Source organism: Amblyomma americanum, chromosome 5, assembly GCF_052857255.1.
Source record: "Amblyomma americanum isolate KBUSLIRL-KWMA chromosome 5, ASM5285725v1, whole genome shotgun sequence".
Taxonomy (NCBI): domain Eukaryota; kingdom Metazoa; phylum Arthropoda; class Arachnida; order Ixodida; family Ixodidae; genus Amblyomma; species Amblyomma americanum.
In genome coordinates this window covers 146,806,429-146,824,386 of record NC_135501.1, presented here as the reverse complement: position 1 = coordinate 146,824,386, position 17,958 = coordinate 146,806,429, and the positions used below count along the sequence as shown (strand labels likewise).

General features: G+C 44.6%; 2 long non-coding RNA genes across 2 annotated transcripts; one reads left to right on the top strand and one right to left on the bottom strand.

Annotated features, from left to right (window-relative positions):
* Window positions 1-5,786: 5,786 nt before the first annotated feature.
* On the top strand, window positions 5,787-6,882 carry LOC144135135 (uncharacterized). Its single transcript, XR_013315386.1, has 2 exons — window positions 5,787-5,849; window positions 6,033-6,882. It is a non-coding gene; the product is annotated as an uncharacterized LOC144135135 (long non-coding RNA).
* Window positions 6,883-12,738: 5,856 nt separating this feature from the next.
* Window positions 12,739-15,645, bottom strand: LOC144135134 (uncharacterized). Its single transcript, XR_013315385.1, has 3 exons — window positions 15,510-15,645; window positions 14,684-14,864; window positions 12,739-12,863 (listed from the first exon to the last, which is right to left on the bottom strand). It is a non-coding gene; the product is annotated as an uncharacterized LOC144135134 (long non-coding RNA).
* Window positions 15,646-17,958: the final 2,313 nt, after the last annotated feature.

Here is a 17,958-nt window from a genome sequence, read left to right as displayed (position 1 = left end):
GACCTCTCTATATTCCGTTTGTGCATCCTCTGTTGCTCAATGTCTCGCTGCACTGCCGGAAAATCAGTGTTATTTGTTTTCTGAGTACACGCAAATCTTGTCACAGATTGCCTCGAATACATTTTTATTATTCTTTTAGCGCATATACTATCAGCTGCTGCTCATTCAGTTCATTTGCGTGGAATCGGTTTTGCATATAATCTTCTTTAAGGGATCGTACACGTTAAAATCGTATATAATTGTTACTTCTTCAAGGTTGCGTCTTGTTTTTTTTTTTTATTTGAATTGAATTTCTTGGGCACGTATTGGATAATCACACTAATTCGGTGTAGAGGCGGGGGTCGCAAAGTCAAGTGACTGTCACGGCACCTCCGGTCGATTATTACTAACTAGAATAACCAACAAGCAGCAACATAGACAAGTAATTTAACAGCAATAACAGTGGTAATTTATACAGAGAAGTTATATATATGGTGGGAATCAAATACGGGATTATTAGGGCGAAGAAAATAAACAGATATGCGGACAAAAAATAAAAAAAAACGCCATAAATTATAACGTACAAAATACAAAAACGGCGCTATGGAAAACGATCTATGTATTCATTAAAAGACACATAAAGAAACATAAAACTGAAGTAAAAAGAAGTTCTGAAGCCACAGCAATGACAAATTTTAGGGCAAATAATTAAGAACAAGAATTACCGAACGAGACAGAAACTGTTCACTCCATTTTTTGGAGCAAAAGAAAATTTTCCAAATTTGATATAAACATAGACAATGACATAGGCGATTTTAAACTCAGGGGTAAATTATTCAGCACAGAAATGCATGCAAAATGAGAATACCGTTTTCTATAATTAGTAAAACCTGGGGTAGCAAAACGTTTTTGGAGCAGCAAATTAGGAGGGTTAGAATTCTTCAAAAAACATTTCTCAATAAAATCAACAGATCTTAAGTAAATTTTACATGGCTCGGCACTCTGCACTCGCCGCATCTTCGTTAAAAGGGGCAGCATGGTACACAGCCTTTGACTTCTTTTAAATAAGGGCTCTTTAATAATCAGGGCAATTGTGAAATAGTAGCAATACTACGCGGGAGTGAGTTGCGCTCTTTTGTACACAGAACCGAATGTGAGCACCACTTTCTCAGCGGAAATGTATTGATCTTATTCGTGCTAGTAACGGAAGTAAATTTGCGATTCTTCGTTTTATCTACACTTTTGACCATTTCTTACATCCCGTAAAGTCCATTACGTGAGCAGAAATTTTTTTTTCAATTTGCTGTGTTGCTGGTGCATCACTGTCGAGTAATCTATGAGACTTTATAGTCACAGTGAATATCATGTGACTTTGAGAGGAAGTAGCTGAGCTTCGGTCAGCAACAATCCAGCTTGTCCCCAAGAAAAATGATCTTCTAAACTTATCACCTTGTTGACTTGAAATATAAAGTCGCATTCCGAGATTTACAGCTAATAAATACCCATAACAGGACTGGATAAGTTCACCGCATTCTAATTATCACTATCACGACGACAGAAACGCCCCTTTTGAATAAACGAAAAGGTATGAAAGTGAACAAAGAGTGTGAGGAGAAAAGAAGGTCGCACCAGTGCACCACTGCAGTTTCGAGTAATATACGGGAGACAGTCGCGAGCGCGTCGCCGAATGAGTGGCAAAAATTCAAAGACTATGGCAAAACAGTTTCAGGCGTTTGAATGTGAGCTCTTTGGTTTTGGCGCACTGTGGTTAAATTCATTTAATGTAGTTAATTTTTGCGACAGTGCTCAACTTAAGATTAAGAATAGCTAGCCACGCAACAAATCTATCTTGCGGCTCCATTTAATTTGTGGAGTAAGAGACAGGTACGTTCAGAAGCCGTTAACGCTATTTTCGGACGGCGCGAGGTTTTCTTGTGATTAGGAATTTAGGCGTTGAACATTCTATCCTCTATGAAGAACAACGGGGTAGGCGGGATAGTCTTCGGTTCCTTAATTTGCCAACTACGCCACTGTGTACAGACCAAGCTGCAAATGCAGCTGTTCGTTCTTACGCCTTACTTTATAATATGATGCCCGTATGGCGGGAAAGTTGAAAGGAACAGCGCGGACACAGGATGGTGAAAATGAATGACTCACTTAAAATAAACTCAACAAGTCTTCGTCCTGCCTTCGTGGTGCTTCTTGCTGTCTTGTAAAAACAACCAACCCATGTGAGTACCCTGGCGCATTGTTGGTGTCGACGCAACGGGAGGTCAGCTCATGCTAGCACGACTCCTCAGACCTCAGTATCTTGCTATGTTCACAAACATATCCCTCCAAATAGCCTTGTCCTGTGCCTGCTGTGGCTAGCTTATACCCACTTATGTACTAATCTCATCCGTTAACCTTACTCTTACTCCTACCTCTGGGCTTGCGTTTTCTTGGTATTCACTCTGTTCTCATTAACGACGATTGGATATCATCCCTTCGTATTATAGTCTTTTGATGTACGCATTTCTTGTACCCAGGATATCGTTAACTCCCGTTAGTTAATTGACCCACTCTATTTTCAGCGCTTATTTTCCGGTAAAAAAAGGCGATTTTCTCGATAATTTCTGCCGTCTTCAGGCTTTTTCGTAATTCACGTTTTCATCGTTAATTGCCCGGTGCGCTCAAATACAACCCAAAAGTTGTGCTGCGTTAGTTGGAAGAGTCAGCGGGGGCAAGCGTCAACGCTCGTTTTTCTTTTTCTTTGTGTCTGCCCTCAGCAACCGTTCCATGTCATCTACCTTCTCAGGACTGGTCGGCATTCATTGCTTGCGCAAATCACAGTTTAATGGGTTTTCGGAGAAGTTCGGCTGACATTCCTGTCATTACAAGGCCAGGACCGTTTCACTTCTTCTCAGCTGATGAACAGTCTTCACGACTAGTTGTGGCGGATTCCTCCCTTCCTTGATTTTTATATTGACGACCACGTCCAGCAATTGACCAAAACCTTCCATGTCTTCTTTTGCGCACTACTCAGGAATAATGTCGCCATTCTGTGGACATTACGTGGCGATGACACTGCAGAATAATCTGTAGAAATGCCCAAGACAGACAGCCATTTGTAATATCCCGTAAGTGATATAGCTCACACCCACTAGGATACTGACCGTGGGTGGTGGGCCATGACGCTTTCAGAAAGAAGCAAGGATAGTGGCGTACGAATGTAATGGCGTACGAATAATTGTGGTGTATGGGATACCGGAATCCGACTGGCTTCTTTGCTGTTTTACCTGTAATGGTTGAACGAAACATGATTTCAACCACGTGTTTGACGCAGATACCTTCAAAAGATGGATCCAGCAATGAAATTCACAATTCCAAGTTGCATTCAGCTCAAGCAAAGCAGCCTGCTGCATATACTCAGGCTGGGCATCAATTTCAGAGCGAGTTAGTAATGTTCATCTGCGCTCGCCAACTGTATCGATTCCTCATCCTGTCTGCTCATTGACGCTGTGGACCAACAAATCCAGGTGCGTCCGGCCTATACTTGCGAATGACAGCGATTGCGTATTCTTTCGTACTTGTGAGAGCCGGCCACTCTCGGAGGAACTTGTTCGTGGCGCTTCGCCGGGAATTTGGAAGTTCATCCGGGCAATGCGGGCGCTGTTCGATTCGAACGCAATATGATAGTGAACTCCCATTTGCGATTCGGTGCGCTCTGAATGAAATTCTAGTATTTGTATCTCTTTTATATTGCCCCAATCAGACGTCACAATGCTCGCTCTTCATCGTTTCACGTTTTTGTTGCGCAGAGTAGTGATACAGGTAATCAACCGGCATCAGGAGCTATGTTGCTTCCTTGAAATCAACACCTTTCTCTCACTGGATCCTGTGTTTGCGTCATATTCCTGAAAGAGGTCTAGTTATACCTCAATGTCTTTTTAAATCAAAAGCAAATTTGATAGCATCTGTGTAAGGATGACTTCATTAGGGCACAGGGGCTACTGGAAATTAAAACACGCTCACATGCAGAACGACCTGATGCTGAAACATGTAAGTTCTGTTACAGTATATGTGGCACTCATTATTTTCTTTTGCTTTGTCAGGTTTTACAACTCGTGGGACAGTTGTCGCTAACTCGAACTTTTTACAGTAGGCATAGGATATTCAGTTTTTATATCAAGCCTCTAGCTATGCACCGTCTGGGTGGCAGCGACTTTAACGAATGTAATTTACTTGTAATGGTTGCATTAGCTTAGTTATTAAGTAATGTGTGAGGAACCATGGGAAGGTTGCGATGCGTTTTCTCAGAGTGTTTGGGAAATGTTTGAAGCCGCCGCAGCTCACTATAGCAATCCTTCTGTTGCTGCTCTGTGCAGTGAGGCTACTGCAGGTATCACCACGACACGCGGTACATGCATTACAAATGTTATACTCGGGTAAATACGGTACGTTGTCATCTGTTATATCAATACTCGCAAGAGGCTTGCGAAAGTGGAAACCAAACTTCAGATGGCTGTCACGGATCTCTCCGGAGAACACTCGGACCGAAAGAATGGACTAGGCGCCGGGTGTACCAACACAAACGCACATTTAATACACCCTATGTAACACACACACTAGAACACAAAACTAACGAAACTAACACAAAACACAGACTATAAATACACACGACCCGGGCACACTGCTACCAGCGTCTACTAGTAGCGTTCTACTATTCGTGGTCGGCGTTCGTGCTCACGGTTGGTTCGGTGCGGCTGCGGCGTTGTATGAATCCAATATCCGGCGTCGAGGCGGCGTTCGGCGTGCTTGGGCTGGCGTTTCTGGCGGCATCGCTGGCTGCGTCGTATACATGGCTTGCACCGACGTCATCAACAGAAATGCTGGGATACGCGGCCGCCATATTCATGACCCACCGCCGCTCCGTGCGCACTGGAGTGGTCGCGGTAGTGCCAGCTCGTGTTGTTTTCCGCGTGTGCGTAAGCGTTGCTGTCTCAGCATGGTCAACTGCGCCGTTGTGGGCTGCTCCAATCGCAGCGACGTTACAGGGAGAAAGAAAAAGCCAACTAGCGCGAGGTTTTTCTCTCTGCCGAAAGTGATCGAAAACCAGTGCGAGCGAACCAAGACTGAGTGCGAAGCGCCGCAGCTTGTGGTTAGCACGCATAAAAAGTGCTAATTTCAACCACGAAAGCCCCAATGTGCGCGTCTGCGGTGTGCATTTCATAAAAGGTGAGCCCACTGTATGTATCTCCGTTTTATAGAAAAAAAAGCCAACACGACTACGTGGAACGCTTTGAAAACAGCTTTGCGTCCGCAGGAGAACCGTCCAACCTGTTCGACGAGACAAATCCAGACTGGGCCCCGTCTCTCAGTCTCGGCCACGGGACCAGGCATGCTGATTCCGCGCGGCACGATCGCAGAGCAAAAAGACTCGCTCACAAGCGACGGGCCGATGTTGAAGCGACAGCAGTGGCTTCGGAGGCGTCGCCGCGTGCCTGTCCCGATTCCCCACAGCCACCGCAAGCCGAGGAAGTCAGCGCCGAGGAAAATGAGACAGGTCAGTAGGCATTTTTTTTTTCATAGTAATGCATGGTCATTTGTTTTTGCTTACGATGCATTCCAAGGCCTTTGGTGCGTCGGTCCGCTTACCTAGTGCTTGTGATGCCTAGCCAGCATGCAGTTTCGCTGGCTGCCTCTCTAGTTTACGAGCTTATAAACTTTTTTTTTATACAGGAATCGCTGTTCAAACCGACATGACCATGCAAGACATACAGGCACTGGAGCAGCATTCTGTAGTGCTGAATAAACATCTGTACACATTGCAGAAAGAGAAAGAGCAGCTCGAGGTGACTGAAGACTCACTGAAAAGTTGTGAAGCAAAGGTGCGACTGTACACTGGGATGCCAAACTTGCTGTTTTATTTCCTGTGTTCAAAGCACTAGCAAGCTTCATTTCACACAATGTCAACAATAAGCTCACAAAATTTCAAGAATTCGTGCTGTTCATGATGAAGCTAAAAGTAAATCTGCAAAACGCTGACCTTGCATTTCGGTTCAATATTTCAGAGGCTACAGTATCGCGCATTTTCGACAAGTGGCTGCACGTGGCGTATTGCAGACTTAAAGATGAAATAATCTGGCCCACACGAGATGCTTTGCAAAAGACAATGCCACAGGCATTCTACGACTCGTTTGGTGCGAATGTAGCAGTCATCATCGATTGCTTCGAAATCAAGATAGAAAGGCCATCATCGTATCTTCCAAGATGTGAAACATGGTCCCAGTATAAAGGTAGCAATACAGCCAAGTTCCTGATTGGGATTGCTCCACAAGGTGTTGTTACATATATATCCGATGGTTGGGGAGGCAGGGCAAATGACAAACATATCACCGAACACTGTGGGTTTTTGGACAACTTGGTGCCTGGAGACGTTGTACTCGCAGACAGGGGTTTTAACATCAGCGAAAGCGTTGGTTTCTACTGTGCAAAGCTTCACGTGCCAGCGTTTACCAGGGGAAAGAAACAACTTTCAGCAGAAGATGTGCAGAGCACAAGAAAGCTCGCAAACGTGCGAATACACGTGGAAAGAGTAATTGGACTCATTAGGAAAAAGTTTATTTTTCTGAAGTCTGTCGTGCCAATCGATTACGTTGTGTGCCGGCCAGGAGATGAAGTCGCACCACTCGACAAAATTGTAACTGTGTGTTGTGTGCTATCTAACTTGTGTGCATCAAATGTTGCTGCACCAAAGGACGCCACTGGACAGCAGGCTTCAGCCTCAGTGGATGAGTGATTGTGAATCCTGCTTCAGCATGTCTGAATAAAGCACTGGACAGCAGGCTTCGGCCTCAGTGGATAAGTGATTGTGAGTCCTGCTCCTGCATGTCTGAATAAAGCAAACTCAGAATCTGCTGACGGCATTGTCATTTCTCAACGCCAGATTTCAGCGTGTCCCATGTGGTCCACGTGTGTTCCAGCCTCAAGACGCACTTCCTAGGCTGAAACATGAGGCAGCTGTCCAAGTTGTGTTACAGGTTGCTTAGCCTTTGGGTCCTTTGCACTCTGGACAAAACCACAGTGTAGTTTTTGGTGCTCGCTTGAGTGCCACGCATGAAAAGTGGAACCATTTGTAGTGGCAGGATGCGTTGTCGCAAGCAACCATGTTTCCAGTTTCTGGTCCACGGCAAAAACAGTAGACATCACTGGGAGAGTTTACCACTGGACCAGCATGCTGCCTGGTGAAGTAGGTGCTGAAAAGCTCGGGCAGGATTGCATGAATGAAGAATTTTCTTCCAGCAGCCAGAATGTCCTCACAAAAGTGCCTGTCTTTCTGTATTCTCTCCACGTGCAACAAATTAGGTGTCCACACCACGAAGTCGCACCACTGAACATCACATACAGCCATTTGTGTCTGCACTTGGTAGAAATATCCGTGTTGTCGCCGTAGCTGGACTACACCATTGACAGTTTCCAGGCAGGAACCTGCAGTAGCCATCTCTGTAACGTCCTTCACTTCCCTGAGCGAAAATGGGAACTTAAGTTCAACAACACCCTTCCCACAGCATGCGCAACAAACAAGACCGTCTGGTGTTGCTCCAACAAACGGATATCTTGTACTCAGGTGCAGCCCCGACTTGGAGCACTTGAACATGTCGTGCTTCTCGGCTTCACTAGTTTGGTATGCCCTGAAGGCACGGGGCTCATTTTTCACTCCCCATGTGATGGCAGGCGTCTTCAGCGACTGCTTTTCAGGATAGCATATCAGTTTTAGCAGTGATATGCTAGGGTTATCAATGCTTGTGTGGCACACCCTTTTCATTGCAGAAGCAGTCATCCTGCCCGCTCGGTACAAAAACCAATTAGACGAGCTGCTCTGTTGCCTTGTCAAAGCTTCAACGGCCTTTACGGTCTCTTCACTTATAATTATTGATGGCATGACATCATTGGCTTTCTTAACCAAAACATCCAAATCATGCGCCAACATTTCTTCGGAGTAGAGGTTTCTGAAACGGGCATCATGCATCGGTACAGGATTTTGAAAGTGTCCATCATATCAGGAGAGGACTGAAAAAATTGAAGGAACAATGCCGGCATCCTGAATTGAGCCGTAAAGCTTGGTACGCTCCTGCTCTGAAAGTGGCGGGACATGAGCCCGCTCCTTGACTGGACCTGCCTCAAAGGAATTGCTATCAAGCTGCCGCTTTTTCCCTTTAGATGATGTGAAGTTTATGTCCTTGAGTCGCTTATATTGTACTTTTTCGACATAAGCGGGCAGCCACATATTATCCTTCTGGGTGCAACTTCTTGACTTCATCATTTTGATGCCGGTCTCAACTGCAAACAAACAGGCTCCAACATGGGAGCATGCTTCCCCTGCTCCAGCCATACATGTGCAGTGCGCAGTGATCACAGCGCCATCCTTCTTGCACAAAATCCACACTCGGAGAGGTTTGTGCCCCAGCCTCTGTGAGTGGTTCACCTGCGAAGACAACGAGAAAAAACGTCAGCTTTACTGACCTATCGTTTCAAAATTGCTGCGGTTCAGTTGCACTTTGCCTAGGGATGTCGTCTTAGAACAAAACATTTGAGCCGTTTTTTTTTCAGAGTTGCGGTGCACGAACTTGTCTGTCTGAACCTGCTCATTTGCAATGCCATTCAGACTGTGCAAAATAAAAACAAAGGCACATAATGGGAGCTGCAACTCGGTTCTTTTAATCTGTGGGAGACTGGGCTGCCCAGCTCGGACTTGGCTGTTCAACGCCGGGTCCTCGAGCGAGCCACCGAGGTCATCACGAAGCAAAGTATTCTGATCACCTAGATTTGACCTCAAGTTCCGTTTTCTGTTTGTTTTTTAGAACCGATAAGGTTTTTCCGCCTCCTTTCACACTTTGCGGGCACTTCACGTGCTCGCGTACATACATAACGGAATGTCGCGCTTCAGATGCGCCGCACAGAGCGCTTAGCGCAAACGTCGTACGGACCATTCGTCACAGCTTTGCTCATACAGATTAACAAGGTTTGCAATCATCAAATGGATTCGTAATGCTTACCTCGCCGAGCAGGACAACTTTGCCGTCCTGGAATTTCTTGGCAGAAAGGTGCTTCACCCAGCCGCTTGTAAAATAATTGTGGGACTCCAAAGCTTTGTACGCTTTCATGTTTTCCAAAGTCACAAAGTTCGCGGAAAACACAAGATACGTGACGATGTCGCCGTCCGAAATCTCGGGGAAGCCACTCACATCGGCACTTGTGTCCACTCCGGGCAGCAGCGTGTATGGATCGATATCATCGCACAGTTTCAACTTGTCTTCGTAACGAAGGCGAATACTGCCGATGAGTTCAGAGTAATAACCCGCGTTTAAAGGTTCATGCGGCGCCATAGCAGGCACAAATCGGATGAAGAAGAGCTGTGAACGGTGCCGGTGCCACGAATTTGAAAGCATCCGCGGCAGCACAGCACTGAACGAAGACTGAGTGACTGGGTCACAAGCATGGTCGCCGGGTCAACGAGCAGGCGGATGTGACGTCACGTGCAAGCCATGTATAAACTCCCGGTCCAAGCGCCCGTGGAGGTGATGCCAGTGTTGTTGGCGTTGGGGGCACCACCCGGATGGATGGCAACAGCGCTGGAGATACCCCTGGCCGTAGCAGGTGGTAGCGTCCTCCGTTGACTCCCCGGAACGGGCTCAGGCACGGCAGGCAGTCCACGATGCGAAGTCGTAGAAGTGAGCTCACCGGAGCAGTAGCCGGCGTCGCTCTCTTCCAGCCGATGTGCCCCTGACCCGCCGGAGCCTCCGCTTCTTTGCTGTCCCCCCCCCCCGGGCCTCGCTCTCACACGCCCTTTTATCGCCACGGTATTAGTCCATGTAAGCCTTGTCGTCGTCTTCTTCTCTTCTCCACCAAACATCTCTCTCCACCTCACCGTATGCTTCTCCACCAATCATCTCTCTCCACCTCACCGAATGCTTCTTCTTCCTCTTCTTTATTCTTCGGTTAATCCGCGTTGTCTTCTTCACACCTCTTTCCTTTAAAATTTAATTTAGGCTCCTTAATATATGTGCCAATGGTACTGTGAAGCCTAGCTTAACATTCTAGTCCAACTTTATTTGATATTTCGGTGCACGTGGGAAACCAGCGTTCGTTCCACCGCATCGAACATCGAATCAGTTTCAAGAAAGATTTCTTTTGATAGTGCAACAATATCCAAGTGTTCAACTCCCGTGCCTGAGGTGCTTTGTTAATAGCCCGCGACAACAACATCGCCTTTTTGTCGAGAACGGCACACGACAGCAGGACAAATAAATATTTGTGCGCAACGATGAGAGGACGAACAAAGAACATTAGTTTTTGCATCCTGCCAGAGCAGCTGGCGCAATACCAAAGATAAAATTTATGAATTTATGACTTCAAATGGGTTCACAAATGGGTTGAAGTCGTAACGGAGAAGAAGAGGAGAGAAGAGTCATAATGGACTGGGGAATTTTAAGCGGTCTCCTCAATAATTTGTACACACCGCACAGTACAATTTCATTTTATCATTTTTTCGTAACTACCGATAGAAGACATTCCACGCCGGGACACCTATACCGGGTGCTACACATAAGATCTCTTCAAAATTTTACAGACAACCTTTTTGAGCTTTTTGTCATACAATTGTCAGTGGTGTAGCGTATCATAATACAGTTAAGATGTGCTAACAAGTAGGCTGGTAAACTGATATATATTTGTTAGCTTTTTAAGTAGTACTTTTAGTCTCTTTATTTGTTGAGAGGCGCGTAGCGCCTGTAAGTAATACCCATATCAGTTTTTAAAATTTCGAGAACGCAGATATCCTTGACGCTGTGTCCCAATCGAGTTAAGCAATTTCGATGAGGTTCGTCCACCAGAAGGTTGCCTTACCTCCAAGCTTCCCGTAATCACATGCACAGGGTGCGGCAGGTGTTTGAGAACACACACTGCATGTGACGCTCTATCTTCTACATCGTTGTTACCAATCCTTTTTCGCTGCAGGTAACCATGCCAGAACTTCAGTTAACTCAGGAAATGAAGAGGCGTGATGTTATCGTTTTTTTTTTGCTGAATGACTCCCTGATTCAGAGATCGCAACATTTTTGAAGGTTTCACGACCAGTCTTCTAAGTTCTCAAAGAATTACAGAATGGCAGGCGCGATGTAGGAAACGACATTGTCGGCGTTCTGACACTCTTAGAATGCCGCATTTCAACAGACGTTTCAAGGTATAATCAATAAAGACCTTGTCAAGTCGATGAGCGCCTCTGCCAAGGACGTGGAGGTTAACGAGGCCACTGTCAGACGCGTAGTTTATGAGAACCTTCGTTACAAGTTATATGCTATGTGGAGAGGACAGTTCTTCACTGAGAAAATCAAAGAGAACCTCCTGACCACATCCAAGCGCTTTCTGAACGAACTGAAGGGCCCAGACAAGCATGGAATGTTATGAATTTGGCATAGGAAACTTGGCATAGGACCACAAGCTGAACAGCAAAAATAATCAGTCTATCTGTAAAAGCCCCGAGGATGTTCCATATGTCATGCGCGCAAATTTCCAGTGGCAGTGATGGTCGTGGGCATCGTCAGTAGTGAAGGAGACGTGATGCGTCAACATTTTTTCTTCAAGGTGCCAGAGTCAATGCTGTTGCTTACAGTGAAGTACTGAGCACGGTTGTTAAGCCCTGGATTACTGCTGTAGCCCGCGGGTGACCGTATGCTGTCCAGCAAGACTCCGCAATATCCCACACAGCCCATACAACTGAAGAATGGGTGGCCGAAAATCTCCACGACCATGTTACTCCGAACATGTGGCCTCACAGCTCCTCAGACCTCAACGCACTGTACTACTACGTATGGGGCGTGGTTGAGAGGGAGTCCAATAGGCGCCCACACTAAACCATAGCAGTTCCAGAGGAGTTGTTGTTGACGCAATGACTAATGTTCCGAAGAAGTTATCACTGCAAGACATGTCATCCCTGCCAACTGCCAGTTTCGACATCGTGTGAACTGTGTGATTCCTGCTGATGGCAGTTTCATTGAATGGTCCTATTAATTGCATGCATCGCCACTTGTACACAATCTGAAATAATCACAAATGATCTATCTTCAGTCTGTGTATCTGCGCGTAGACACAACCTTGTTCTCAAATACTTGCCGTACCCTGTACTTTCAGTTACATGGCCAAACTTCGCTGAGCCATACCACCAAAGGAAACTGCGTTCTCTAAATTGTAAATCGCAATATATTACTTACCGTGGGCCGCATATCTCCGAATAAATGCCACAGTTGAAAAGGTAACTACACAATAATAAAGACCAGCCTACTCGTTAGGAGGTCTTAGCTATATTCTCATGCGCGTCACCGCCGACATTGCTATGACAAAAATTGAAACGCCCGCTAATAAATTTTGTTTAAAGGGCGGTTAGTTTTGAACTTTTCGGTGGTTTTGGCTAGCGGTCAAAGTGTATAGCAGTGCAATACCTGTTTTAACCTTTATTCGCTCGTTTCCTACCAACCGATATAAAATAAAATATATCTCAGTATTCGCAAGAGGTTTCTTTGGTCATTTGTTTCGCGTTCTTGATATAAAAAGTAACTCGTTAAAATTACGCCATGGTTAATGATTCACTTAAGTGTTTATGAGTCAAGATGACATGAGCTCAGGACACATTTCGTTTAGGAGGAGAGATACCTAAAAATTGTACTAAATGCCTGTGAATTTAAACACACAGTGCCAAAAAAATACCGCACGAGATTAAAATTTCAAGGAACACGTTTTTTATTTGCAGTTTTATTCCAAGGTACGCATCGACTCAAGCGTGAACCGAGGCGACGCAGGCAACTAAATTTCGTAATGTCGCATACAAATCCCTTCATGACATTCGTCTGCAAATGAAAAATAAAACGCTGTCAGTTTGGCGACATCTAAATAATTCACTGAAGAACACTGCGTATAATACTTAGGGGAAAAAAGAATTGTCCCGTGCAATATCAAATCCAGTTAAGTAAAAGCCGTCTAATTATGAGGTGCGTCATAGAAGAAAAAAAATTACTCAACAAAGAACTCAGGTCATTTGTTCAATCAATATAACGCTGACTGCTACCTCATCAAAGTGTATGCAGAGAATTTTAACCAAGGGAGTGCTATTCACTGAAGTCCAAAGCAAGAAGGAAATTCTTTTTCGACAGGTTTTATCTATCACTGCAGGAAACAGCAACCAACATGATGTCCCGAACATCGATGCGTTTCTATCTATTCGTTCATGGTTTTCTTCTTACACCAGACTTCTGGCTGTAAGTTAAAGAAACATTGTGAGAAAACTGTTCTTAGCAGTTTCAGACGTGTAGTTCGTTGACTACTTATAGCGACTCTACCGTAGCTTGACAATAACAGGAAAGGTAAGCTATTATTGCCTTGCATATTTGTCAGATTTCAAAGTACAATGTAAATTCCCCATATCTCAAATCAAGCACTTGGAGGCAGTATATTAGGGATGCTCAACAGTGCCACTATTAAGTCAATACTTCTTTCAATATGGCAGCTGTTAAAGTTTCCTTGTGAAATAAATCGTGCAGTAGTTATTGATCAAAATGGTAGGTCGTTGCACCAACCCATAGTCAGGAGTCAGAAAACTTGCAGGCTAATTTCCTGTGTTATAAAAATTGAGAATCCTGTAAACTTAGGTAGGTCATCAACCCGAGAACAAAAAAAAATGCGTAGTTAAAAATTTGCTATACCTTTTAAGGCTTTCAACCTTTCCGCCATTCTGTATGTTTCAAAAATAAAAGGGATAGCCTGATCTCCCATGCAAGATTTATTACAAGAAGTGAAGGCGAAAAGATTAACAGTGTTTTATTTTCCTGCGCAAAAAAATAACCATTCCCTTCCTCCTCTTAACTGTACTAAGAGGATGCACTTTCCGGCAACCAGACAAGGCTGACATTTCAATCCGAATGGTTTTATCAGTTTTCAAATTTATTTTCAGGTACAATCGCACCATGCGCCTGTGTACACTGCTTACGAAGAAGAATCAGCGTCACAAATGTTGCTTTTGTGGGATGTAATTACCGTATTTACCCCATTGTAACGACACCCAATAAAATAGCCAGACGCGAGGATATCTTTCGGCATGTCTGACTGAAGGTCCCGGAAACTGCTAAAATTCTCCAAAATTTCAGCCTTCAAAATAAACAGTGTTCAGTCAAGAGTGTAGGGACCAATATATTCGTAAGGCTCAGCCTCATCCAAAATATTTATTTTCTAATTGCTTAACTTGCATCAGCCGTGTAAGGTGGAATGTCGCTTTACTAGAGCTTGCCAACGCGCCACCTATGACACGCCTACACACGCCACCAGTGAGGTGGTGTGTTACGCCTACTACGCCGACGACGACTGCGACGCGGAACACGGGAATGGGCGCCCAAGAGATGTGTTCTAATAACCATGCAAGCCTATTAGATCATTTTAAATTTCTCTCTACCTGGATCTAAGATAGTGGTTGCACGCTTTTTTCGCGAACATTGGTGGATTTCTCTTCTTTTAGAGGGTCTGAAAAACGCCCTTATTATTTAAGGCATAAAAGAACAACCAGGTATAAACTATCACCAGCCTCAGAAAATGAGGCCTGTTCAATAATAAATGTAAAAGCGCAAAGAGCATGAATGGATGGGAGCAATCCGGATAGTACACGAGACTTGTTTCCCACCTAGCATGTCGAAACAAGGACAGTGATCATGGTAGTGCACATCCTCCACATTCCAGTATTGAGAGCACTGTTGGCCCGTTGTGGCCCACTTCTGGCAAGTTCTCTCTCCGCCCTTCTCCAGACAGCATAACCCGTGCGAACAGTCCAGAGTAGTCCAACAGTTTTCGCCCTCGCTTTTGTTCTGGATGGACAAAACAATAACAAATGTTTAGACTTCTTTATCTGTCCGGTCTACGTTTCAAAGTCATTGAATCGACTACAAGCGTTAAGGTGATTTATGGGTCTGATTAACGTCACAAAGCGCTTAATCGATTACACCCCCCCCCCCATATTGTTTTTATCGAATTGATCATGTACCATGGGCAGTTAAAAATGTGACTGCTGGAAAGCACCGCACATTTATGTGGCTTCGTCCTCAGTGGACAAGTTGTTTTTGTACGCATTGAATGAAAATGCTAAACAAGCATTAAACGCGAAGTATACGCATGAATACAAAGTATTGCCTAAATGAATGAAAGCGCTTTTTCAGTTGTGACAAAAAGGTAGTGTTTGCACAAAGTAAATGCACAAAGCCAGAAAAAAAGGAATGAAAAACCTTTTTTGCATAGGAACCTAGGCTACACTTGTCCTTTTCACCGAATAACCACTCCCTAACAAGCCGTAAACACAAGCGAGCAGTGAATGTGCCAAAAAAGCAAGAATATCCTTTGCTCCCAAAAAGCAAGAAGAAAAAGCATTATAAGTGATATTCAGTGGCGTTTAGGCGTATAAACGCGTAATTTTTGCGATCGACAATAAGGAAATTTGTAAACTTTGGATATCATACGTGAGGTGCAGGCGCCATGTGCCAAATGGATTCTCCGCTGTAATATGAGAGTGTTTGGTGAAAGAGCGAAACGCAGACCGCTAGTAACAAACGCATCGTGCTCATGCATTCAGGCGTACGAATGCAAATTCTTTCGCAGAATAAAAATGCCTCCGTTTACAGGGCTCTTATACGAAATTGGTTTAACTATAATCACAACAACCGCCCACTTACCATAAATTGAAGGGCAGGAGTTGGTAGGAATCCGGTCACAATTTTCGTCTTTGCCTTTCTGGGATTTCTCAACACACAAATCTTAAAAGCTACTTTTGCTCATGACGAATTTAATCGCTTCTTTTCTTTGCGCTTTGAAGTACATGTTTGCCTTATGACATTAAGATAATTAATACGGAAGTACGCAAATTTCCCAGCATTCAATGTAAACACCGTTCTTCAGCCCACCACTCTGGGAGATTTCAACATGAAATTAAAACACGTTTTAAAATTATGAGACTCTGATAAGAGTAATTAATGGATCTTCACACAGCTGTCGAAAATAGAACCATCACTCAGGAAACCAGAACTGATTTTAAAAGTGGGATACTCATGCAAAACATTACACACCTCCCAACAATTTCATCCGAAAACAAAGCAATTGTGGTAAAATAAGGCATTCTTTGCTCTGTGGTTAAGTAATGCAGTCTACAGCTGTATTACGTGTTTCTATTCTTTTTAGTGCACTTGTGTCATGTACAGCTGTCGCTGATATCGCGCTACACGCGGTTACACCAATCTTAGTTTTCTTATGCCTCGTATGGCCGCTGAAAAGGTTTTTAACCATAGACGCACGGGCGGAGAATAGTGTGGTGACTAGTATATGTGCAGTGGCGAGTAAAAAATATTAATACTAGCGACCAATCACCAGAGCGAAACAATCTCAATATCAATCTCAAGGTGTTTTTCGTGTTAGGAAAACACCTCCTCCCCCCTTCCCCCCGGAAGCTTCAGCAGAAACTTATCGCCTGCAAAGCAATTTATTTTGTTTCCATATTTACGTTGCGCCTTTTCACGTTCACATGGCTTCACCACTTCACGTATGCAGCCAGCATCAAAACAGCACAACTAATGAGTGGCTGCTCGCAATCACTTGTCGTCCCCGTTACTTCAATCCCCTCAATGACCCCACACTGGCTAGGCGTGCCAGACAGAACTCTCTACGTGGCGACACACGAATCACTTTGCTTCGCCAAGCCGTCCCCTAGAAGAACGCACGGCGGAGCAGGCGCGCCCTGTTACATCTATGACGCAGAATCTGCTCAGCGGCCAGGAGACTGTTTCGTGGGCGCATAACAAAATATCTTGGGGCGACACTTGAGTTCTGCCTATAGGCTTAGCTTAGGGCATTAACGCGATAGCTGAATCATTTTATGCCCTAATATGAAGAATTGGTCATTCTGTACTTAACATTCATAGATCCCTGGGAATCTTCATGCCACTCCTGGCGCACTGGTGGTGTCCTGCGCTTGCAGGTGCTGTTACCGGCAGAGCCGTTGTTTTTTGCAGCAACCTCCCGCGTCCAATCATTAACTAACCCCTGCAATGCTCCGCAGTTTGCTCAAAATCCGGTGGTTAGGTTGTGATAAGGCCTGCAAGGTTGTGTGACCTAGACGGCTCAGCTGCCTTCGAGATTGTTTCTCTTGGTTTTTTTTGGCGATTTAACGCTCACAATGAACGACGCCGACGATGGCGCCGGATTTTCTGCTACATGACCTCCCTGACGCATTGGCATTAAACTGCATTATATATCCCTGCTTCACCCCTCAGGGATAAGCCGTCTCACCAACCAATGCCCACAGCAGCAAGAGTGCTGGGAATATCTGGAGCTACCTGCCTCGAAGCTCATAGAAATCCCTATTACACGATCTATATGGCCACGTATTTCCACTAGGTTCTTCCCGCAACACATGAAAGCAGAACCGTCGCACAATACAGGCAAAGCTCGAAGAATTTGTTGCAGAAATCTAGAGGAACATGCTTTATTGTAGCCCGCTACTGCCAAACAGCAGCCGCCTATAAGCTGCCACAAAGTTAGTGGGGCTGCACAACTAAACAGATGCCAGGAATAAAAGATCTTGAAGAGGAATTAATAAAGAGCGCGTTTCAATCATTTAATCAAACATTCAATCTAAAAAGGTTGTTTTTCCAAACAAAAATGAAGCAGCTCCAAAAAAAAATGCTAACGCTCAAACGCATATTTTTGGGGGGACCTTGCAAAACTCTCCGTTGCTCAAAATCCTCGTTTCAACTAATTTAGCATAGTGTGGTGCATAAATTTCTGAGGTTTTGGCCGAGATCATTTGGCAAGCTTTTCAGATATTCTTGCGTGTGCAAAACTTGACACGACTTCGTCTCGATCGTGAACCGAAGATCGAAATATTCGTCACAATTGTAGAACGTATATTTCTCGAAA